Raw genomic sequence first — 26,072 nt, forward strand, 5'->3', positions numbered from 1 at the left:
TAAAGTCATGTTATGTGTCTACCCAGGGATGCCCATACTGTGGGAGAAGCCAGTATATAATCTCTCTGTTTATATCAAGTATATAGCTTAATTAGTTAGGTTATATAGGCGTGCATGTTTTTGTTTATATCCATTTCATAGAGAGTATTGTCTTTATATCTGTATATACAGGATTATATTTCATGCATAAATACAGTATGTTTTACATATACACACAGATTACCCACCAATTTAAATTGGTGCACTTAAGTGCACCCACATCTGCCGTGAAAGAGACACGAATTCCTTTAAAGGGGGCAATCACACGTGCAACTGTAGCGACAGCAGATCTGAGCTAGCATCCACTGCTTCTTGCCAGGAAAGTCAGGAGTAGAGGCAGCCCTTTGTTCAAAGGGCCCTACCGGGTTAGGATGACTTGGGACGCCACATCACTGGAAGCGGCAACGCAGAGAAGGAATTTGTGAGATGAAGGTCGCTGGGTCCCACCCCTTTCCTGCGGAGTTTCCCTTTCCTGTCCTTAAGCGCACCCTCCCCTGTCCCTTGTCCCCAGCCCCGCGAGTCTGGGCTCCGGACGGCGCCCTGACTCCTTCCTCCTCCCCTTCGCTGGGCTCCGGGCGATCGCCCCGCGCTGGTGGGGCTCCCAGTCCACGGGAGCCGGCTCCTCTGCGCGGCCCCAGCTCGAGTTAATAAACAGTTAAGTTTGGAAGACTCAGCAGACACGTTGAGGGGGAGTTACCCAGCCCAGGCAGCAAAAACATCCCGGCGCATTCCTGGGGAGTCCTCAGCTGCCAGCATCTGATTAGAACCATATCTCGCCGGGAGTGGCCCGCGGCTCCGAGGCTCCCGGGCCGGCGGCTATTTAAGCGCGGCCGCCGTGTCGGCTGCGCGGTAGCCAGGAGGCTCGGGCACCACCGGGAAGTCATGCTCGCATCGCGGAGGCGCTAGCTAGCCTGTGAGTAGCTTTCCGATCCTTCCTCCCTTTGGCTCCATTTTTGGCGACCTCTTTCCCTCCTTTGCTTCCCTCCCGCTCCGCCTTGGGATGCAGACCTGGGACTGCTGGGGCATCTTAGAAAGGAGACGCCTTTTGCTTGGGCAAAAGGCGGTTTTGTGGCCTGACATCCGAGGAATGCTCCCACGAAATGCGTTTATCTTTGGGGTCGGAATCCAGATGTCCAACTAGTGACATTTAACAAGCGCCTCGTGTGTGTGTGTGTGTGTGTGTGTGTGTGTGTGTGTGTGTGTGTGTGTATGCTTGTTTAAAAGCTCTGTGGGCAGCCCGGATCCGACGCTGGTGTGGCGGCTGACCGCCTAATTAACTCCTCCAAGGGGGGTTATTTTTGCCGTGTGACAAAGGCTGGGGACCTGGTTTGTGCCCGCGAGAAGCTTTTTTCCGGTGACTGACAACGTATGGCATCAAAATGTGAACTTTGTCTTACACCCGATTCTTAAGAAAGTGTCTGCCCAAGAGACTGAACAAACTTGTTTGAAATACTCTGAGGGTTTAAGTGGTGTCTGCCTGCTTGTTGTAATCTGGAAAGATTAAGTAAGAATTTTGGAAAAGGGGGAAAAAAAAGAATGGTTGACTGGAGCCCCAGTCAACATAGCGGGTTTCATAAGCCTAGAGCTGACTCTGTTATTTGTTTCTGTCGTCCTTTCCTCTTGACTTAATTCTTAGCCTGGAATTCAGGTCCGCAGTCAATTTTAGAAGGGAGCCCTCTGAGTCCAAAGGGAAATCGAACTGGATTAAAAACACTTAAAGAATCTGGATGTTATCTGCACCCCATCCTTTCCCCTCCTCCCCCCACCTTATCCTCTTTCTTTTTAGTTTGTGTTTGGAAGGAAGAGAGGCACTCTGTAAAATGAGAAGAGCCGAAATAAGCTTCCAGACACATGGAAAGACTTAACAATTACGGAGGGGCGACTTCATGAATAGTAAATGTTGTTATTGCACTATAAAGTGACTTAATGAAAAAATTTCTGGCCCTAATCAGGCAAAGCAGGGCAAGGGGGGAGAGGGAGGTAAGACAGAGCTAACTCAAACAGAAGGAACGGCTGAGGAAAGAAGGCAGCTGCAGAAATGCCCTCAAGAGGTCCGATAAGGCTCTTGGAATGGCTTTGATGGGGTATGTCATTGATCTTCCTGCAGGCTTGAGGTTTGCTCCCCACACAGGAGCATCTACTGGCTGTTGGGGCAGGAGGGACTAGCTGGGAACGGGAGAGCCTGACAGCTACCAAATGGCTTGCCTCCACGCTCTGCAACACCTCCACCTGGCTTTTGAAACCAGCAGCCAGACCTTGATGAGGCTACTCTTCTCTGGGCGTGGTGCCTGCCCCCTACGCCCCCAGGTTCTGTCTCTCCCTCCTTGAGGGGAGATAGGCCTCTATGATACTGCAAGAAGGTTTATTGCCATGAGAATTCAGAAGTATTTGAGATTGAGCTGTCCTTCATCTTTGGGGAAGGATCCTTTTGGTTGAAGTGCTACGTATGTGCTAATAAACAATGGTACACCTAATGCAATGTGCAATCTTGTTGAGAAAGCACAAAGGAGGCCTAGTGGTTTTTTCCAATGTGTATTTCTGGAAGAGATTACTTCTAAATCCCTAGCCAGTATCCTCCCAAGGCAGACTGGATTCTTTTTCTTGTTGGTGATGACTAACTTCACTTCCCCTTCCCTTCCCACTCCCAACTCCAAATGGATGCCCTAGCAACCAGTTCTTCTTAAGCTATACCCTCCTCCGTTTTAAAGTAGATGGTAGGAGAACGTCTTCCAATTTTGAGCTGTGACACATAGGTAGTCGCCATTCTGGTGATCTTGGACACAGCTGATCTTCTCCTGAGGATGTGAGAGAGGAAGGGAGCCACAGCGCTTGTTCAAAGCCTTGCCTCACTGTTAAGGACAGAATCCAGGCTCTGCATTTCCACTCAAGACTTTTTATAGTTGGAGATTCAACTAAAAGTCCAAATTCCTGTGCATAGGTCTTATGTCTTGCCTTGCCCAAAAGGTTGAATGGATTTCAGCCACCTTGTTTGGGTTGAAGGGAATTGCTTTCAAGACACTTGTTGGCATGAAGGAAGGTGGTACAGGGACCCCTGGAAGCTGCTGACCAGCTGGTTGGGGTGATATTATTGGCCTGCTCGGCCATGCCTCCCATTACCTGAAGACTTAGAGAGCAGGAAGACGGAAGCCTTGGTCACGGCTCCTGGTCAGCAGGAGGCTTTGTGGAGACTTGGGCTGTTGGTGGTACAGCCAGTATGGGCTGCTTCACTTCTCTTTCTACCCTCATATGTCTGTAAGCCTACACTTGCTACCATGATACTTTTCACCTGGGTAGTTTTGAAGTTTCCATGTGTTTCCCTTCCTCAGTCTCTAGTGACTTGAGGATTTAGTTAATGCTTTTCTTAAAGACAAACCTAGGATGCTGAAATACTTGAGAAGGCTGCCAAAGACAGAGCTCCAGGGTGTTAAGTTGCCCTAAGGGGAAGCAGAAGATGCCTCCCCAGGTGGAAAAAGCCTTGAAACTGGACCAGTTAGGGAGGTTTTGGTATTTGACCAAAGGCATAAGGCTGTCTACACTCCAAGCAGAACCAGAATGAGAACTCGACTCGAAATATGAAACACCTGAGGAACAGGATGTGGTATTTGAAAATTCTCTGGCGCTGCTGTGTAATTCTAAAGTTGAAGCCGTGCCACTGGATTGCACAGGGGTTGGCCAAAATCACATTTAGCCGAAATAGCTGTAACCTCAGATCTATGTATTTAAGGGTAACCTAACTCATGGTAATGTTTCCTGACTGGATTAATCCTGTGACTCAGAAGGAAAGCAGGCCATCGAGCCCCCTCCTATAAAGAGTACGCTGATTTCTGGTGAGGGGAACACATGACGCTGCGTGTGGACACCAAAGGCTGGCACACAGGCCATTTCCACCTCACACCTTGCTTGGCCGCGAGTGTGGGTTCGGGGGCCCCATTGCCTGAGTTCAAATCCCAGGGACAGCACTGCTGCTCATGTGACCTTGAGCAAATTGCATCATTTCTCTGACCTTAAGCTTCCTTATCTGGAGAGAATAATAATACCTACCCCCAGGTTTGTTGGGAAGACTGTTAATCCGGTATGCTTAGAATAGTTTACTCCGATGTTTTGTTTTCATGTTGCCCCCTGAACCAGTGAATTATGTATCTTTGTGAAAACTAAATGCAGAACGGGGCATGTCTTTGTCAAAGTTGGACACCGCCTGTCTACCTGAAAAATGTTAAGCACTTAAGCACTTAGTATTAACAAAGCCAGGGAGTTTGCTGCGCTTAACGCTAAACCGCCTGGGCGTTACTCTCTGTTCTCTGCCTGGAGCCTGCAGTTTGCTTTGGTCAAGCTGACCTCCTCTGGTCTCATTTAAGTCTTTCCCCCCACCCCCTATCCCCAGACCCCCTACAGAGAAGGAGCAATCCTTCTGCCTGAAGTCAGCATTATAGCAGAAGGAAGTGGGAAGGGAGAGGACCACGGGAACTAAACTGAGGGACTAGGCTAGAAATAAAAAGTCTTCTGAGTACACAGGGCCCCATGCTGTCCTTGCCCACGTAGCTGGGCAGGTTGCCACCGTTACTCCCCTTCCCGAATCTTTCTCCTACCTTGGAAGGAAGCCTGTCACTCTAGGGTAAGCAGAATCTGAACAAACTGCTTCCTGGTCTAAAAATGGAAGTTACTTTTTTTTTTATTAAGTGAGGTAGAATCTCCTCTCTACCTACCTCATCCTTCTCTTCTAAAGTTATTTTCATCCAAAACTATCATCCAAATTGTCCAGCTCTTGCTAATTCTTACATCATCACGACACAAACATTATGGCTTATGAAATTTCAGGAACATAAAAGCTGTTGGCTCAATACAGAGCAAGCCAGTTAATGTTTTTCTGCTGCTGTAACTTATAACTTAGCCCCTAAGCTAGCTAGAGGCAAGTGACCTTTAACTCCTTTAAACTAGTAAGAGTTCTTTCTGAGTGAACAGAGCAGGCTGAGTGAGCGTTCAGGGCAGGGGAGCTACGGTGAGGCAGAATGCATTGGGGCTGTCACTTATATTTTTAGGTAACCATGGAGCTGGTAGGTTAGGAAGTAAGAATACTGGAAAAGCTGGGTTTGAAATGTTCTCCAACCTGGAAGAGATTTGGGTGAGGAATTTACAGTTTAATGTTTTCTCTGGGTAAAACGCTACCCTATTTCTCCCTAGCAATGTGACACAAAGTGTTATTCTGAAACAGACTTAGAACTTTATGTAACCGATGAGCTGTGTAAGTTCTCATTTAACAGTCAGATTCATTCATTCTTTCAAGATTGGACACGTAGTTAGCTAGAGTGTATTGTTCACAGCTAGAAAGCACTCATCTCAGACTAGCTTTCAGAGTGCGGTCTCCGGACCAGCTACATCAGCATCCTTGGGAACTTGTTTGAAATGCAGATTCTGGGTTCCCATGCCACATCCACTAAAGCAGATGTGAGCAGTAGGGCCGTCCAGCTGTATCTCAGCAAGCCCTTCACGTGATCTAAGACTAACTTTCAGATTTCACTTGTTCAGTGGAAAGCATAACAAAGTAACTGAATTCCTACAGTCATGGAAATAATAAAGCATTTAAACATCGCTCAGTTTAACTGAATCTGAGAAAGATGAAAAAGCACAAACCTTGACATTCTTCCTGCTATCTCACATAACTGCTTTCTTGATTCTAGGAAAACCGATCTACTCCTTAGTTTTATATTGTCAGTTCGCTTCCAAATCCTTTTCCCTTTGGGGTTTTTAAAAAAACATAATTAATCTCCGTTTATTAGAAGACTGTCCCAGTTGCTTCTTTTTAAAAAGATTTCCGTAAACTACATCATTACTCTTGAACCAGATGGTTCTCTCTAACCTATAAAACTTTTTATTTTGTTTTTTCATGCCTTGCCCAGAGTGCAGATGTAGGCCTTGCCATCATGGTAAATGAATCTGCTGCACTTAGTTTTTATAGCGCTTTATGGTTTATGAAGTACTATGCCATTCTCCCATTTGACTTTCACTTTAAATCACTTAAGGTAGAAAAGATATCTCCATTTCTTAACTCCAGTATGATCAATAGATATCAGCCTGCCCAAGGTCATACCATTAAGTGGTAGAGCCAGGATTCAAGCGTGAAGCTTTATGATTCAAATCTTGATGGTTGTCAAAATATTTAGTAAACACCTGTCACATGAAGTATGTTGCTAGGCTAGCAACGGAAGAACTCCCGGTGAATAGAAGTCTAGAAGGAAGTCTAGAAGAAATTCTATTTTACGTGAAGTAAAGAATGTAGACTCTACTCCTGCAGTGGAATGACAGCACGGCCATTTCTTAGTCCCTGACCCTTAGTCACCCCACCCTCCTTGCAAAACAGTCCTAAGAATGACCAGTGTTCATCAGAGATGGGTGTTTAGCAGAGATCGCGCCTTAGACTGAAAGATACAAGGGTGTGATCTAGAAGGAGACAATTGGAGCTCTGGCTTTGAAGAGGCAGCATAGGTTAGTGGTTAAGAGCTTGGGCTTTGAACTACAAATGATGGTGTCCACAACCCAGCTTTGCTATTGAAGGCGAGGAATATAACAACTGAGCTTCATTTTCTCCGTCAATAGAACGAGTTGCCTCCAAACTAAAATTAAAGGAGGAGCCATGAAAAAAAAAAAAAAAAAAACAACTTCCTCAGAGCTGCTGCTTCAGAAGTGCACCTGCTCTAGGACTATAATTCTCAATGAAATAACTAAATTGATATTGGAAAATCGTCTTGTTCTCATTGTTTGTGGTCTTTTGGCAAGCTAAAATCTAGAGATGAACACATTCAGGCTGAAAATGAGACCATCTTTCTTACCTATCATGAAACTATTAAATGTGAAGTTCGAGCAGGAAAATGTGGCCATGGTTCCTAAACAAGTACAGGCACACAGATGTTAATTCTTAAGGTACCACTTAAACCTCCTCTGGGCAGGACAGTTGAGTCGTCCTGAGGTCTAGAATTAATCCATGCCCAAGTAACTGGAAAGTTAAAAATATCTTCACTAATGTATCCGTGTTGGGTACAGCTGCCTTCCTGTTCTAAACATTTCACCCAAAGGATCTCATTTATTTTTCATATTTGAAGTTTCCCACTAAGGGACCAAGAGCTGTTCTAATCTTTTATAATATGTAACGCAGATGCTAACGTGTTTTTTTGTTACCATTTAGGGCAGCAGAAATAAGCCAAATGTGTTCAGCTATTTGTCAGAGGGCTCTCGTAGTCCTATGAAGAATGCCAAACCAGTCTGGGTTTGGGGCACAATGTTAACCCAGATGAGAAACGTGTAACTTACTTGTAGATCAGAAGTTGGAATGGTACACACAGTAGGCGCTCAAACCTCCCTAAAAGGAAAATGCCAGCTGTGCTTCACTACATCAGCATTGGGTGGTGGTCGTGTTATTTTTTGTTTTTGTTTTGGGATTTCTTTTTTTACCCTTTGCTTCTGAAGTCAGATATCTTAAATAAAATCCCAGTTCTGAAGTAGAAAACAAATAGAACAGGCTCTTCCATCCATAGCTGGTTGACGATAAGGAGATTTAATATGGATTTCTGCCTGGACCAAGGTTCAACTATAGCTAAGGCTTTTCAGAAGAATTCGTGTACTTGAATTGAAATGATAGTTTTATTCAATGTCCAGCCTGTCTTCTGAAGGATATCTTGATGCATAGATGTTTGCTCGGCTGCCTGATAACTTGTTCTTGGGGTTTCTGATTTGTCCAGGTGATCTAAAGTTTTCACTGGTTGTAATTGAAAGTTGGCTGAAAGCATTTACCTAACACCTGCTAGGGAACACGTAAGTGTGAACAGTTGCTGCCTACCTGAAATTCAGAGAAAATGACAACCGCTCAACTAACGTATGGTTTTATTATAATTAAGTGGCACAGAGTGGTACAGAAAGAAAAGGACGCAGGTGTGATGATGGATTTGGCTTTCAAAGGAATGGTGGAAGTCAAATCAGCAAAGGTAGGAAGAAAAATGCATTCTAGGCAGAAGCTCTTAAGTACATCATGCAGATGTATGCCCAAAGAACACTGATTGGCCAGTTTGGCCAAGAGAAAGTACAGGTGGTAGAGAGGTAAGGGGTGATATCATTTGGAAAGGAGAGATGGACTGCACTGAGCTTTGGATGTCAGGGCAAGGACTTAGATCTTTATCTGCTAAGCGGTAGATCTCTTTATTAAATCCGGAAAACAAAATGCTGACTCAGATCAACTAACCTGGCTGTATTGGCAGGAGGAGTTTGAGTAGCGATTGCTTAGCAGTTGAAGAAAGACCTGTTCTTTCATGGAAAATCAGCAAGGTAAAGATTTCTATATTAAGGAACAAATTGCAACTGTGTATTACCTCTAATGTTTTAAGTGCACTCCTTCTACCAGACTGCATGGGGGCTAGAAAAGTAGGGTAAGTGATTCCCTGACCTCAGAATTTCATTGAGTTAAGGGAAGAGTTCCACAGGAATCAGAGGACAACAATAGGTCAAGTGTGGAGAAGTGTAGGGCCGGTGAGAGGTAAGTGAAGACCTAAGACAACACATCTTGAGTGAACTTTGAATGACAGGTAGGAATTTAAGTAGGTGAAGGCAGTAAGTATTACAGGCTAGGGAGGTAACAAGAGAAGGCACTGTGTACTTGTGTGTGCACACACACACGTGTGTGTGTGTGTGTGTGTGTGTGTGCAGGGTAAATGGAAGAGATCAGCTTCTCCAGGCAACAGGTGGCTATGTATATATCTACTGTGCATTCTAAATATATAAGGCTTTGCATCTCAGATTGACTGTAAATAGAGGAATTGAACACTGATGCCTGATTAATACAAAATCAGGAAGACCCTGAGGTCTGATAGGGCGCCACTACAAGAAGTCAGCCATGAAAGTGGGTCAGAGACAACTAGAGGCTCTTACAACTTAGATTCTCATTGGATCCTTTTGAGAAGATGGAAGGGAGAATTAATCCCACAAAGAGCTTTTTTTGCTTCAAGTATTCTAAATATGAAATACCTGTGCTGTGTGTATAAAAAATATAACACTGTACTAAGAGTTGGCTAATTGTCAGGAACAAGGTACGTGACACAAGATAGTATAGCTTTTTTGGAAGCAGGAACTCGTCGGAATGGCGATGAAGCAAGACTGGGGAGGAATCCCGGAACTAAGTAAAAAAAATTTTTTTTGGTGGAGAGGGAGCAGAGGTATGGAAATAAAGGGTAATTATGGAAAATAGAGGGTCGAAAGTTTGCCAGATTCAGTAGATATGTGAACAGTCTAAGATAAAATCTTAGCTTCATTCTAAGCTACAGACAATACTGTTGTGGGTCTTTTAGGTATATCCATGAACAAAAGAAAATCTGTACTTCAGTTTCCAGATAGTGTATAGAGATAGAAATCTTCAGCTTTGTATACAAGAAGTCTTTAACAGAAACAATGGATGCAACTGTGCTCTGTTTTAGGATCCAAATTCTTATATTTCATGCAGCCAACACTTGTTGAGCGCCTTACTATTTGGGGTGATAATAAAGTCCATGTTCTTGATGAAGGCTAACCTTAACCAATTGTTACCTAATATTCTCTTGCTGATCCTCTCGTAAACTAGGTAGTGCTCCTTAAATAACTAAAGCCACTAGTAGAGACCCATGGTTACGTTTTCAAAATATTGCTTCATTTAAATCCACAGTTCAGTAGTTTGGCCTGATCTGAAAGTGACCCTGTTGTACTCTTAGAAAAATCTGGTAATTAAGAGTGCCACAGAACATGTTTGGTTCTAGAATATAGAGGTTTGTGTCATCTCTGAATTGCTTGTACTCCTGAAGTGGCAAAACTGATGCCAAGTGAGCATATGTTTCTTTCCTGTGTTTATGAAAAGAGTGTTGATTCAGAACTCTGGATTTTAAAATAACTTTGCAGGAAACATCACTGACATTCCTTCATAACCTAGCATATCACAAGATTTTTTCCTCCCACTGGCTCTGTCACACAGATGGTCTTCCAGATTGCCATATTATTATAGGAGATTCCCAAATATTTAATGTAAATATCTCCCATCTAATTAATGTTTTAAGTAAATGTCATCATTTTAAAACTGGCTATTGAAGAGGGTAATTAAACCCTTAAGACAAAATTTTCATCTTTCCGTGGTTGATATTAATAAGAAAACAATATATAGAATTCCTTGAAGTAGTCTAATTTTGCCTTCTCTTCTAAACGTTATTAATGGCAGTGAAACTTTCTACCCTAATCAGAAACATTTCCTCTGAAATACTTAGTAGCAGTTGTAACTATTACTTGCTTATTCTCTCTCCCCTGTTTATACTGTAAGCCCCTTGAGAGTAGAGACCATATCTATTTTTGTCACTGTATATACAGCATAATACAGTGCTTGGAACACAGTAGGTATTTGGTAAACACTAACCAGATCGCCAGGTTAATGAGTGACTCAAGCGACTCTCATCTGCAGCGTTAATTGGAATTTATTGTAAAGGGAGCAAAACAGAGAACTTCAGCTTGCCTTATCTGTTGGTATAAGCAAAATAGTTTTGAGTCTTTTTTTGACTTTAAGGTTATTTATAATGAGCAATACCCCTAGGTTCCTCTAGTTTATATCTGCTCAGGGCCTGAGAAAAGCCAACAAGCTGTTACTGAAATTCTCCACATGGTGTGGTCAAGCCTTTGGTTTAACTTCTGCCACTGGAGTATTCATCATGGCTCATACATCTATCTAACCCAATAGATATTATCACAAGGGCCAATAATAATCATAGTGGCGAATAGTTTTCAACCTGGTATTTCATCAGGTTGTCCAAGGACAACTTCTTATTCTCCTCCTGTTTTCTCCTTTTAAGAGCATCTACCAAACTATTTACTAAAGAACTAATAAAAATTGAGAAAATAGATGAAACCTTTGGCTCAGTACCGAATAATTAAGGTTATCCCTTTGACTTAACACAATTTCTGCTCAGATCAAAGAAAGCTGCTTTTTTAAATTTGTATGTGCAGCTGTACTGAACATACAAATTAGGTTCTTTAATTCTTAACTTAGGTTGCCAACTTGTTCCTATCTACACAGACCCCATTGGATCCAAGAAAACCAGTCTGGAAATAGGCAATAGACCGTACTCTGATCAACTTTGAAAACGCTAGCATAAGAGTTTTTTCAAACCCCAGTGAGCAATTGATTCAAAACATACTGTTCATTTGTTTTAATATATCAGGAGCTTTTCTCAACAATTTTGGACAAGTAAACATTTAACGAAGTCTAAGATGACAGTGTGGAAAGCTTTCTGTGAGCAGCGTTCTGCACGCTTGCAGAGATGTTCAAGTTCAATTTGTAGGTTCTCTTAGCTTTTGAGTTTAATTTCATGTGACTGATACTAGAGTAGCTTTATGATTCTGTCTTTAGCCCAAGTAAGACTACAGATTTGCCTACATTTTAAATATTGCTATCTGACAAATTAGTACATCCCTAAGGAATTTAATTTTAAAAATGCGGAAAGGCACACGTCACCCTAATATCACTATTCTAAATGTATAAGAAGCAGAAATCTGTCTCTCACCCTACTGCCACCCTTCTTGACCAGCATTTCCTTGTGACTCTTCCTTCTAGTCTTTCAATAGTTATACGGAGAAGCATATATACAATGGGAAAATGCTATCTGTTCTGCTTTAAGCAAGGAGCTACAATGACATGACTACTTTAGTCAATAGCTCCCTTTTACAAGTTCCTTTAGTCGCTCACATTTCAAATATCATTATACTTACGTAAGGTTTTCTAAAACTGACGTTATGGGAATTCTTTTTCTAGGGTCTTAGAATGAAAGTTATAAGACATGATGGCCTTTGATTTTTTTTTTTTAAGCCACCTTTAGGACATGTTGTTTATTTGAAGTTTGAGGGTCACCAAGCATCATAGCTCGGCAAGATGGGATAACCTTGAATCTGACATTTGAGATTGTTAGACCTTAACCTTTCAGTTAAAAGGCTTTGTTTCCAAAAGATTAACCAAGTAATTAAATGAAAGAAACCGGCAGTTTTGAATCACTCAAAATGGCAAGTTCATGCAACTATCATACTACAAAGCTATCTGACTCTTTGATACCACGGCTCCACACACAGATTTGTCACCACCCCGACCTCTACACCATTGCTCAAAACCTCAAAGTCTTCTCAGCACCGTCTAGACAAAATAGAGTTCTGTTAACCCACCCTAATCCAGTCTGACCTACTTTTCAACCTTTTCCCATCATATAACCCAGCACGGGTTTGGTATTCTAGTCAAGATTCCATAAATATCCTTTTCCCATTGCTATCAATTCCTCTTTCCCAAAAGTATTTTCTGGCTAACACCCATTCCACCTATCTGAAGAACTAGATGAATTCTCTCTTTTGCCTGTATTGTTCTAAAACAAAGACATTAAAAGCATAGATATTAGACTCATGTGACTTTGAGGGGGTTGATTAACTTCCGTACTTCAGCTTCTACTCTTGTCAGAAAGGGATGAAGATAAATTTAACTTTTAAAACGTTGGTATTCCTTCTGTGTTTCTTAAAAAACTATTTTTTTTGAATTTAATTTAATTTATTTTTTTATACAGCAGGTTCTTATTAGTTATCCATTTTATACGTATTTGTGTATATATGTCAATCCCAATCTCCCAATTCATCCCACCACCCCCCTAAAAAAACTATTAAAGCCATCCCCAACCCTGAACTCCCAACCCGCTTTACTCTGCTCTTTTTCCAGAGCATCTGTCACCTTCTGAAAGACTATAATCCCTTTAAGGATTTCCCCTGCTAGAGTGTAAGCCCTATAAGGGAATAGATCTTTATTTTGCTCCCTGACATATCCCAAGCGCTAGAAGAGTGCCTGGCACATAGTAGGGATGTAGATTTATGACATGAACTGACTTGTTGGCACTGACCCCTGGCGTTCAGGAGCTAACTTTGTTTCCAGTCTCTAAATCGTAATGGCTTTGAGCAGGGATCCGTCACCAAACCCCATATGCTCTCAACAACATATGAAACAAAGCTGCCTGTATTTGAAGGCCTTTCTGATTTTCTGTTAGCATGGCTTCAGAGCGAACTCTGGGGTAGCCAATGATTTACCATCTGTAGAGTCACACTGACTGAGCACAGTGTGAGACAGATGACATGCTCTTAAAAGTCAACAGGGGTGGGGACTTCCCTGGCGGCGCAGTGGTTAAGAATCCACCTGCCAGTGCAGGGGACACGGGTTCGAGCTCTGGTCCGGGAAGATCCCACATGCCGCGGAGCAACTAAGCCCGTGTGCCTCAACTACTGAGCCTGCGCTCTAGAGCCCGTGAACCACAACTGCTGAGCCCGCATGCCACAACTACTGAAACCCATGTGCCTAGAGCCCGTGCTCCACAACAACAGAAGCCACCACAAAAAGAAGCCTGTGCACCGCAACTAAGAGCAGACCCAGCTCTCTGCAACTAGAGAAAGCCCGCGCACAGCAATGAAGACCCCATGCAGCCAAAAAATAAATAAATAAATAAATTTATTTTAAAAAAAAAGGGAGAGTCAACCGAGGTGGCATTTGACTCCTAAGGGATTTCTTAGGTGGAGGTGCAAATGTAGAATGAAATTTCAGTTAGAGAACCTCAACGCTGGAGAGAATGACCCTGAGAAAGAAATTTTATTCACATCCTACTTGTGATAATTAGTCCTGAAAGTAAAACTTTGCTTACCTTAGAGAGACTGAGAAAGCATGTTAGTGTTGTTTCTCTCAGTGTTTTCTTTGGTGGAACTCATTGTCTACACACATCTATAGTTTAAGGATCACATTCTGTTTTTTAAAGACATTACAACTATGTTACAAACCACTATATATAAAATAGATAAACAACAAGGTCCTACTGTAGAGCACAGGGAACTATATTCAATATCCTGTAATAATCCACACTGGAAGAGAAGAACAAAACATTAAAACTATAAACATATTCCTAACTTCAAGTTTTACTGCAGTAGAAGGCATCGTTGGGTTATAGCAAAGCTTGATCATTACTTTTTTAAGGATTTGTCTTAACCTCCTGGTCCATAATATTGAGTCTTTTTAATAAAGATTGGATTAGGAACTTAATAGTGGCTTTCAAAGACTTGTCTTTGCACAGGACTATAGAGTTCAGCTAAGGAAACAAATGATCTAATTGCATTCTCTGATGCTAAAAATGCCTACATAATAAAACTAGAAAATAGCAGATGCCACTGTGGAGTGAATCTAAATCTTCAAAGACCTACTGAAGTTCCTTTTATTTAATGACCATATATCACAGGGATCGTAAAGGGAAGCTACAAATGAAGGCCTTATCTAATCACTTATATCCATTCATGTTTTCCTCAAGTATTTAAATGTCAATTACTTAGCAGACACAGAATTTTGCAACAGGTCATTAATGGTTCAGAGAACAGATGAGATTGCTCTAAAAGCTAATGAAACCACTTGCTTAAATATTACATTTTTTATGAATCAAGTAAATTTCCTTCACAGTGAATCATTGATGTTGACATTGCTGTGTAGACTAATGAGAAACCTTTTTGTAGTTGAATATAAATATGACATCTCATAATTGGCCAGGAGGTCTCAGTGCAAGCCCAGCAAAGTGGCCGGCAATAAGGAACCATGCCTACTAGTTCATCTCATGCTAAAACTATAGAGCCGTGTGGCACCCCCATGATTTGTCATCTTAAGAAGGCAATGAAACCCAACAGGGATGGTGTACATGCAGCAGGCCTGGGAGAAGGAAGAATTCTCATCTCATCTGCTTATTCTGGGAAAGTCTCCTCATAGTAAGTCACATTTTTGACCAATCGCTTGCCCTAAAGCCAAGCCTTGACCATTGGGTGATACTTGTGACTGTGAGTGCTAGGCAGGTTATAAATAATAACAATATAAAGGGCAAATACTCGACACAATTTCTTTTTTTTTTTAATTTTGTTGAAGTATAGTTGATTTACAATGTTGTGTTAATTTCTTACAGTTTCTAGCCAAAGCTCTGAGAGCTAGAAAACAGACACACTTCACAGGTTTTTAGTGCAACTGTTAGACAATACAGTATTCTCACTATTAACTTAAGTCAAATTCATTTAACGGGGAAGGAGTAGAGGGTTAACCAGCATTAGACTCACACTAACAACATCTGCAGCTGGAGATGATTTTGAATAACAAATTTTAAAAGACACAGACATAGATCTAATAAATGAATCTTTACAGTCCCAAAAGCCAGAGAAACTAGATTGTCTTAGTATATAAATTTATCATTTCAAATCTGTTAAGCTCTTTGGGAAGTAGCAATTCTTTTGCCTCTATATGAATTGATGGTTCATTTAGTTAAGGCGTTTATTGCCTTTTAAAATACCCAAACTGAGTTGTTTATCAGGCTACCAGTGCAGGTTTATAGGAAACAGCATACTGCATTGAACATTACTTCATGTAAGTATAAAGTTAAGACACTGATTACTTCTTCAATCTTGCAAAATAATATCTAGGTCAAAAGTAAAAAAAAAAAAAAATTATGCTGGACCTGGGGAAGAAAAATCTCATTTTCCTAGGCTCCTCCAAGCCATTGGTTAATGCCGCCCGAGGAACTTATCTTTAAAAAAAGAGAAAAACAGTAAATGAAATATTCAAGACTCGAGCCTTTGAAAATGGTGTATAATGACATAACCAGGGCAGTTTTCTTAGATACCTTGTTTTTATGCAGCTGGTACAAATTTGATTTTTTTCCCCCTTTCTCCCAGCTCTGGAATGATTTTAATATTAGAAGAAATGACTTAAGAAAACAATCCAGTGGAATATATGTGTTAGAAAACCTTCAAAGTCACTTTTTAAATCCCAGAATAAACTTTTCGAAATCTGTACAGATTAAGGTGATACTTGAGATCTTTCCTTGTGTTCTTTGATTATTGCAACTAAGAAAGAAAATCAGTAAGCTGTATCTTCATTTTCTAAGAACTCTTAACTTGGTGCTCTGAAACACCACCTCCATTATTTTAACTTCATTTGTAGAATCACTTAAATGATTGCCAAAGGTGGAATAGAAATTGACTTCCTGAAACCTTCTTTAGATTAATAATGGTTAATGTTTGGAATCATACAGGGGTGGCTTTTTCCTGAAGGCTTTAGTAGATACAAGGTTCCCTGAATTACTCTTCCAGACTTGCCAATTGTACACCATGATCCCTAAGGTAGATGTCTAGACACGTTTGTGGAAGGGAGGACCAGTTAATGGTGATGACTTACATGATGGTAACAGGTAAAATTTTGGTTGCATTCTCATGAATTTATGCATAGAATTCATGAAACAAAACCTCTCTCACCTACTTAGACTTTATAAGCGAAAGTCTGATATTAAGTGGTAGGATTTTTTCTTGTAATTGGAACTTCCTTTGCTCATCTATCTCTGCAGTGAATGAACCATATACAGATATTTCGATAAACTAGAACACTTTGTTACATACATTGTTCAATGTAGGTGCTTCAACTGTGAAGCAATTAAAATCCCAAATCTGTTTCATTTAGCATGAGTTAATGTGCTGCCATATAGAATTTTTCCATCCCTCAGTTTAAAAATGCACTGACTTATCCCCATGTGCTTATTTGGTCCAATTCAGGGGTTCCCAACCCCCAGCCGCGGACTCGTACCAGTTTGCAGCCTGTTAGGAACCGGGCCACACAGCAGGAGGTGAGTGGCTGGCAGGCGAGCCACGCTTCATTTGCCGCTGCCCATCGCTCATTACCACCTGAAACGTCTCCCATCCCCCATCCCCCCATCCCCCCAACTCCGTGGAAAAATTGTCTTCCACAAATCCGGTCCCCGGTGCCAAAAATGTCAGGGACCGCTGCAATACCATTTCCAAAAAAATGAGAGAATAATGATGGCATGTGAACCTTAGTTCAAGTTCAAGGATGCTTGTGCATTTCCACCACTTTGTCCATCTCACTCTGCAGTAGCTTTTTTTTTTTTTTTGGCTGCATGGCATGCAGGATTTTAGTTCTCCAACCAGGGATGGAACCCGTGCCCCCTGCAGCTGGAAGCATGGAGTCTTATCCACTGGACTGCCAGGAAAGTCCCATGCAACAGCTTCTTAGAGTATTTGTGTGCACACAAGTTCAAAGCAGGTGGGCTAGCTATTTCAGACCATTTTGGAACCTGTCTCCTAAATTTTTAGTACTTGAGTAGAATTAATATATCACCACAAGAAGCAAGAAAACAAGTTGGCAGACTCACCCTTCTCCTTGTCTAACAGAATCTGCAAGTACCTGGGGATTTCTTATCTGTTAACTTATCTAATTTGGCCAGCAACCAAGAAGTAAGCAAATGAGCCTATATGCTTATTTCTTCTGGACGAGTTCCCCTGGCCTTTTAGATAGCATGCTGGAGACTTCCTAACCTTCGGCATGGTAGAGCACTGGTGTCGGGTGGGGGGAGAGGGCTGGTTATCAGGTTCCTGGATCTCTGTAAACCTGAAATTCAACAAATAAATAGAAAGTCCCTTTTTATTTTTATTATTTTTTAAAATATTTACTTATTTATTTGTTTGGCTGCATTGGGTCTTAGTTGCGGCACACAGGATCTTTGTTGTGGCGCACAGGCTTCTCTCTAGTTTTGGTGCTCTGGGCTCCAGGGCGTGTGGGCTCAGTAGTTGCGGCACGCTGGCTTAGTTGCCTCACGGCATGTGGGATCTTAGTTCCCCGACCAGGGGTCAAACCTTTGTCCCTTGCATTGAAGGGTAAATTCTCAACCACTGGGCCACCAGGGAAGTCCCCCTTTTTATTTTTAAGTGACTCCTTTTTCCTTCATCTTGTTTGAAAACAACCAAATCTTCTCTAAGGGAAATCAGCTAAATCATGAAGATATCCTTTGACTCGTATATTGAATTATGTTTTGGCTTCTATTTTTCTCTGTGGATTTCACTGTAGTAACTACTAAATTAACCAGGTGATTCAATCTATGGTTTTTATTAGTAGGCTTTTCTCAGAGATTTGCATTTTTTCCTGTTTCTCCTCCTTAGGGCAGTTTACACTAATCACTTTGCAGTAGCGTCTTTCTCAGGCTACAATAAAAGCTCATTTTTAAACGGTTAAAAAAAAATCCTTAAAGTGATAGTTAATATATTCAGCACACAGGTAACAGTAAGTGTTTTAAAAAAAACCCAACCTATTCTTATCTATGGGGTTAGCAGGGCCATTGTCATTCTTGAAGATGAAGCCCAAATGCCCTGTTGGCTGTAGATATCTTGCCCAACTAGAAGAGATTGTGTCAGACGTGGAAACAGGAGCCAGTGGCAAAGTCTCTCATGGAAGGTTAATACCAACTCTAAGGGTAGATTGAACATGAAAACAAAGGGCATATTCTACTGAAAAGGCCACTCAGAACCAGAGATAACATATTAGAATCAAATAACTTAAACTCATCTTGTGTTGGGTCTACATAGGTATAATAAATTTTTCATGGTTTTGGTCTATGTACAGAAATGTAACAAAAAAGAAGTCCTGACTGTCTACACACACTTACTACATACACCTCAGTTTGACTACTCTGTGCAGGTGTTACAAGGCAGCTGGATTCTTCTTCCTTTAAACTCTCCAAAATACAGCACATCTCTGAAACGTGAGTTACAGAAAGATACAGAAACACTCAAGCCACGGCTTTGAAGATTATATGAACGTGGGGCTCTGCCTAGGAACGGAAACCACGTTGGAATTTAACATAATTCAGCCAGGTTATTAAAGAAGAAACTAAATATCAAGCAGTGTTTCTTGCACTGGTTTTGGAAAGTTTAAGATGACTTGCCTGCTTTTAAAATGGCCTGATATGGTATATCATAAAATAATCCTACTGGTGTATGTTTGTTTATAGCTTAATGTTTAAAACACAAGTGCCTTATTGTATAGTACAGGAAACTATACTCAGTAATTTGTAATAACCTATAAGGAAAAAGAATCTGAAAGAATCTGAAAGACCATATATATATATATATATATATATATATATATATATATATATGTATATATATATGAACTGAATCACTGTGCTATATACACCTGAAACTAACACCACATTGTAAATCAACTATACTTCAATAAAAAATAAAGTAAAATAAAAAGAAATGCACACATACATGCATCAGAAGATACGTAGTAGAATATTCGTAGAAGCACTGTTCATCACAGCTCCAAAGTGGATAAAATTTGTGGTGTATTCATACAATGAGATATATGGCAATGATAATGAACAAGATACAACATGGCTGGAACTTCATAAATATTATGTTGACTCAAATAAACCAGACACAGAAGCAAAACAAATTTTTTAAGTAAATAAATAAGATGCAGGTGCTTCTAAATAACGTGCTTTCTTGAGCTCTTCTAATATCCACGTGGACTTTCAAGATGACTATTGTAATGGCACTCAAGTAGAAAGTGCAACATGTTTAACAGTTAAGATTTACATATGCAAGCATCATAGGTGAAATCACAGAGGGGCTCAAATGAATAAACTGTGTATCCTGAAGTCCATGTGCTAGGTGTTGCTACATGGCTGGGCTGACGTCATTCAGATTATTTCATTTGGGAACGAGAAAGCACAACTTGATACTGTGCATGCTAGGAAACAAACTGCTAAGATTCATTTGTATGATTTATTTAAAAACTAGCTTGGAATTAGGAAGAGGGGTGAGTTTTGGTAGAAGTATGTTAAAGTAACCTGGGAAGGATAGACATGAAAACGATGAAGTATTTGCTGGTCAGCTGGGTAAGTACACGTAGATATGAGGGAAGATTATTGAAGGTAGGAATAGTGTCAGTGTATTGGCCCAGAAATCAAATGTGCAATGACAATCCTTTTCCCTCATTCTGATTCATTGGTATTTTGACTACATTTTCCTGTAAGGGACAAGCATAATATCCACTGTACATTTAGATGCCAAATTCAAAGTAAAAATCATGTGTTTTTGTGTTTTTGTATCATAATGCTTCTCAAATTATTGCCTCAGAGGCCCTGCGATAGAAAAATTCCAGAGGCTTCCATGTTAGTAGTTTTGGCTTTTTTTTTTTTTTTTAATTTCAAACCCTAAAATATTTCATATAAATTGTTCAATCCTTAGAATACTCTCTTCCCTTGCCTTTAGGATGGGAGGGAAGCAGAATGAAGTATAGTGTTCTACTTTACCATCTAATAGTACAAAATAGAGTTCTTCTAAACTCAGATTTTAAAACTGGTTTATTCCATCCACCCATTCTGGTTATCTATGAACGTTTAGCTTTTCAGAATCTTATTCCTTCCACTTGCTTTTTTGGTATACTTTCTAGTTACTATCGCTTCATAACTAGACCAGACTCGGTGAGGACCCCCTTCTGTCACTGACAGCATGGTGTTCCCAGCGTTATGACAGCACCAGCGTGAGCTACTGTGCTAACACTAAACCATGATGGGTTTGGCCACTACAGCAAGTGCTCTGGTGACTGAGGCAGGTGCTACTCTCTCAGGCCCTGCAGTGGTGACTCAGGGTGGGGGGAGAAGTGCTCTGCAGAGTTCCATCATGTCCCCACAGGCCCTCTAGTCACACAGCTCATTCAATGTGCTCACACATATCACCTACCAGCCAGGGTACTGAGGCCTGCCCAAAGTGCCAACATACCTTCTTGGCTGGGTTCGATGGGAACCCTGACATTTGAGCCCAGGTCTTGAGTCTAGACGTTTTGTCTTCTACCCGTTCCTCAGACATAAGGAGTTTTTCCACCCCTCCCTCCCATCTCTGCCCACACACACCACCCCATGTTGGACCACTTCAATCCACTGGCCATTTCCCAGAAACGTCTTGGCTTGGTATACATATTTACCCACTAGATCATCAGCCTTTGTCAAGCCTCTCCTACCCCCTCAAAAGCCACACTATCCTTTCCCCCAGAACAATGGATTCCTAATAGCCTTTCCTAGAATTGAAGGGAATCACTCCTAGCTCCTTCCATAGGTGACTTGGTAGCTCACTAATAGAAAGAGAAGCAGCTAATAAGGTAGTTCAAGATGATACTTAATATTATGAACTTCACTCAAGGATGCAGTCATTACCTTACCAATCTCTCTTCACCACATAGCTCCTGAGGGACAAGTGAAAAACGGACAATAGCAACAGATAAGGAACAAATACCACATCGTTAGGGGGATCAGGGCCCAATAACCACCAAATGCAGAGCTCTGGTAAATCTAGGTTGAAGCACACTGCACACTAGACCAGAAATCCCCCATTCTCTTTTCCATGTCAAGTTGCACCCACTACATCACCCTGCCCAACTCGCTCGAGATATACAGAGCACATGTACCATAGCCTAGTTGAGCCAGTCCAAATGGTCCCTGGTGTCAGGGTTACCACAGCTACCCCAAATGATCCAATGCTAGCAACGTAAAGCAGTGGCACAAACATGATTTTCAAATCTCCAAAGTATCAATGTCACTTCCTTCCCTTTGTAGAAGGGAGCTAAAGGATAAAGTTGGATTTCAGTTTTCCTATTCTGTTCAGTCTAAGCTGGAGGAAGTCATACTCAAAAACTGGGGTAGAATGATTAGCTGAGATGTTAAAGTTGAGATGGGTATACTCTCTCATGCCAATTAATCCAACCCCAAGCTTCATGTGTCTGTATTCACAAAAATTCCACACAGCCCAACGACCGCAGAGATATTCCAACAGTACTTTCTCTCTTAGAGTTTGATTAGGTGTAAGGAGGGATTCTAGAATCAGTCTGCTATGCCTTCGTTCATACAAGCATGTTAACTTGTGCCCAGCTTGCCAAGAGGCTAGAGCATACTCTAATTGTGAATCTGCACATTCTACTTTTTCTAACCCTAGTAAAGTGTTCAAAATAACAGTCATGGCACTGAAACAACTAAGTAATGTGATTGCAAAATTGATGGTAAATAATACTTCAGTTAGACTAGTGAGCTATTTTTAGACAGTTCTAGTGAATCTGCTGCATTGTCCAGTCTAGAGAATGGACCTTCATTCAGATAACATTAAGCTCCTTCTTAAAGCCTTAAACTCTCCCAAACACTTTTATTATGATGACTATTCTTTAGGCCCTGTTAGGAGATACTCCTAATAAAAAGTTATTTTAAAAACAAAATGGGTGGAGGTGAATACAAAATTAGGAGAGGTCATAATGAGTCAAGAATAGTGGAAAGGGCTTCCCTGGTGGCGCAGTGGTTGAGAGTCCGCCTGCCGTTGCAGGGGACGCAGGTTCGTGCCCCGGTCTGGGAGGATCCCACATGCCATGGAGCGGCTGGGTCCGTGAGCCATGGCCGCTGAGCCTGCGCGTCCGGAGCCTGTGCTCCGCAACGGGAGAGGCTGCAACAGTAAGAGACCTGCGTACCGCAAAAAAAAAAAAGAATATTGGAAGTTGGAAGTTGCCAACTCAAGAACTCAAACTTCCTATCGTGCTTTAAAAACAACAACAACAACAACAAAAACCACTAAAAGGCCAAGCCCTGAATAGTAGAGAATGTACTGAAATAATGTGAATTCTTTGATCTGTGGGTTGCATCTCAAACCTAGCCAAATACTTTCTTCCAAGCAGCCAAATTAACATTAATGAGCCAGTTTGACCAAGCAGGACTCCAGCTACATAGGCAAAAGAGAATCCAGTGACAATGTATCATTAGACCACATAAAATCCTTTTTCTGTTTTGGTTCAGAAAACATCTATGAAAGTCCATGTTCAAACTATTCTGCTAAATTATCTTCTTGTTGTTGGCTTGGTATATCTACTAAATGGGAGGTGTTCTTGGTTCAGTCTCTATATCATGGGCCTTGTACAGCCTTCTTAAAACACAGTTTTAAAAAAAAGCTGACTCGGGCTTCCCTGGTGGCGCAGTGGTTGAGAGTCCGCCTGCCGATGCAGGGGACACGGGTTTGTGCCCCAGTCCGGGAAGATCCCACATGCCCGGGAGCGGCTGGGCCCGTGAGCCATGGCCGCTGAGCCTGTGCGTCCGGAGCCTGTGCTCCACAACGGGAGAGGCCACAACGGTGAGAGGCCCGTGTACCGCGAAAAAACAAAAACAAAACAAAACAAAAAGCTGACTCGTACATCTCTAGAAATAAGACACTAGAGTCTCATTTTAGGATCTAGATTTCTCCTGGTACCAACTCTTATCCACAACCAGCTGTTTAACAGTTAGACAAGTTATATACTCTTCCTTGCCCTCAGTTCCCTAATCTTTGTAATGAAAGGGTATGACCAAATTATTCCCTAGGTCTCTTCCAGCTCAGTAGTCTAACCCACTTGGTATTTCTTTAAGGGGACAAAGGATTATGGAAGTTAGACTACTGTACCTCAAAGTTGTCGGTACATTAGAATCATCTGCGAATCTTGAAAATATATTGATGCCTGCATCTCTTCCTTCATGGATTCTGAACTAACGGATCTGGGTGTGACATGGACTTCAGCGTCTTAAGAGCTCCACGTAAAATTCCCCAGGGGGTGTGAGGTAGACCTTCTCAACTGCCAGTGGTAACGATGTAGGCTGAGATTTGACTCGGGATTCATTAGAGCAGGCCTCTCTGCATAACTTAGAGTAGTTTTTATGCCCACAGTCCTGTTCCTGTCAGGACCTACCTTAGTCACAGAAGCCAGAGTTGGACAGGATGTGGCTCTAACAGTGTTTCTACTTACTAGCTGTTCACCTATTGGCCCTGCTTGTTCTAAAATCGTTTAAACACTTGCTGTGGAAGAGCAGTGTTGGCTACAACACAAGACTGCCTACACGACACAGTGTCCATGAAACCTAGCTGTGATTTAATCACAGCTGCCATTTGTTGAGCGCTTTCTGTATGCGAGGCACTGAGGTCTCTCCATCAGTTCTTACTGATTTTTATAACAACTCTGCAAGCTGTGTTCCCATTTTACAGGTGGAGAAATGAATATTAGATAAGTTGCCTCAAGCCACTGTGCTAGAAAGTAGTGAAAGTATGTAAGATTTCTAAGCCTGAACTCTGAGCTGCTATACGATCTCACCTCTACCCAGAATGAACTGTCTGAGGAACTCTTAACTCTGGTCTGACTTGATTCCAAAAATAGGGGAAAATTTTCTGGTTCAGAGCTTTATAGGTCCTATCAGTCCTGCAGCATCCTTCCTAGGGGTTAACAGCAATGATACGTGCTCTCTGTAAATGCGTAACTAGTGTATACCTCCTTGACTCAGGCATGTTTTGTTCCTGAGGCCCCTACAGCAGCGTCAGCATTTACAAGAAAATCTCGTAAGGACTCCTTTTCAGTGTGTGTTAACATAATCTTATTTCCCCAGTTAAATAGGCTGCAAAAATCTTACTGTCTACTGTCAACTTGGCCTTTGCGGAGAAGAATAAACCTTCCTAAAAGCATAGAAAGTCAAGCAGTTAAAGGAGAATAGCTTTACATCAAATACCAGAAACTTGGCTGCATCATTTCTGGCAAGGTCCCTTATTCTCAAAAGGCTACTTTGAAGATAGTGGTGAAGGCTGTTTGCTGCCCTCTTGGACCTCGAGATCTGCCCTAGAGGTTAATATTTCACATGTCCTAGTTCATTAGCTCAGCTGAGACAGGCATAAAGTTCCAAAGGACAAGAAAGCACATTTCTGACCTGTACAAAGTGCTGGACACTAGCAAAGACATTTATGTTGCTTTGTTCTTGATTCTCCTTAACTCGCTTTCCTGTGTCTATTTTACGTGGCTCTGTCCGGAAAGTTAATTGATACGTTAAAGTCAATGGGCTTATGACTTTGAGACCATCTGAAAAAATACAGGTTAAAATCAGTGAATTAAAAAAAAAAAAAGTTAAGTGCAGCAGCATATATAGTAGGAAAGGGAACACAGATCATGTTCAGTTTGAGCCCAGCGACTTATTAGTGGTTGATCTTGTGTTACCAAGTCCATTTCAGTATTCATAAAATAGATACACAGTCTATTCCATAGAGCTGCCAGGGTAAGTGTTTTAAGGACTTGGTAGGTTAGGTGTTTGTGCCATCCCCCTTAACATTAAAAACAAGTCCTCTACCATTTGTGGAATGGGGCTACCGTTAAATAAGTTCTTAACTCAAGTTATTCCTTTTACCAGCATTGAACCTGACCAAGAAAATATCTCTCTGCTCAGGATAATAGGTGAAAAGATAGACTGGGAGGGAGGTGGCAAACATGTGTCATGATATTGCTTTAGAACGTTGTAATCATTAATTAGAATCATTGCTGATACCAATACACTCCTATTGGTGGAAAAGGTAAGGAGGAATAAGGAGGCACCAGCCAAATTGGTCCCTACACAAATTTGTCCCTTCTGAGTATTCCAAAGTGATTGCATGAATCACTTTAAGTGCTGAATAAACTATAGCAGATTGTTTTCTAGTGCAAAGGACATAGTCATCTGAAGATGACTCACACAGTCTTCTGGTATACATTTCTCAGAGCCTTCTCAGAAATCCAAAAAAAACGTGTTGCAGAATCTCTCCCGGTCATCTGATTCTTGTGCCATGGAAAGGGCAAGTCCCCACATGGTTTGTATTAAGTCCAAAATCCAAGTTAGATATCTTCACTCAAATGAAGCTAATTTTATTGACTCAGCATAGTTTCATTTACAACTTTCTATTCTGTATTAGGCCTTAAAAAGGAGTCAAAAATGATGGCGAGCTGTTCGTGTGACCTTTTGTATATGTTTTTGAACTTTAATTAGTAATCCCTTTTTTATGATAACATCCCTTGTGTGTCTGTTTCCTGATTAGTTTTTGGTCCTTGACCAGAAGAGTCCCTGGGACTAAACCCAGTGAATGAGAAGGACTAGACCTGCTGGTTGTCCAACACCCACTTGTTCCCCTTTATTAAAAAATCCCTTAGCTTAATGCAATCTAGACACTTCCTTCAGCAATGCCTAGGTTTGGGAAAGCAGTCACGGGAAATGGTAGGGCATCTTTTGGCCCCCAGGTCCCTTTTTCACGCCCAAAGCCTTTCCAAAAATCAGTTCATTATAAAACCTGCCAAAGGTTTTATGAGCACA

The 26,072-nt window shown here is 41.4% G+C and overlaps 1 protein-coding gene across 9 annotated transcripts in view; it reads left to right on the forward strand.

Moving 5' to 3' along the window:
- Nucleotides 1-481: 481 nt before the first annotated feature.
- The window catches only part of DAB2 (DAB adaptor protein 2), a 52,918-nt gene continuing 27,327 nt past the window's right edge, over nt 482-26,072 (forward strand). For 3 of the 9 annotated variants that reach the window (XM_027101220.1, XM_027101216.1, XM_027101223.1), the window contains exon 1: nt 486-952. The gene's annotated coding sequence lies outside the window, so the exon portion shown is untranslated. Of the gene's footprint in view, nt 953-26,072 lie in introns of all 9 variants that reach the window. The other 6 variants (XM_027101218.1, XM_027101219.1, XM_027101221.1 and 3 more) reach the window with 5 other exon arrangements.

The sequence above is a fragment of the Aethalodelphis obliquidens genome, unplaced genomic scaffold (assembly GCF_003676395.1).
Source record: "Aethalodelphis obliquidens isolate GAN/ISIS:26980383/991018 unplaced genomic scaffold, ASM367639v1 scaffold4, whole genome shotgun sequence".
In the NCBI taxonomy this organism is placed as follows: Eukaryota; Metazoa; Chordata; class Mammalia; order Artiodactyla; family Delphinidae; genus Aethalodelphis; species Aethalodelphis obliquidens.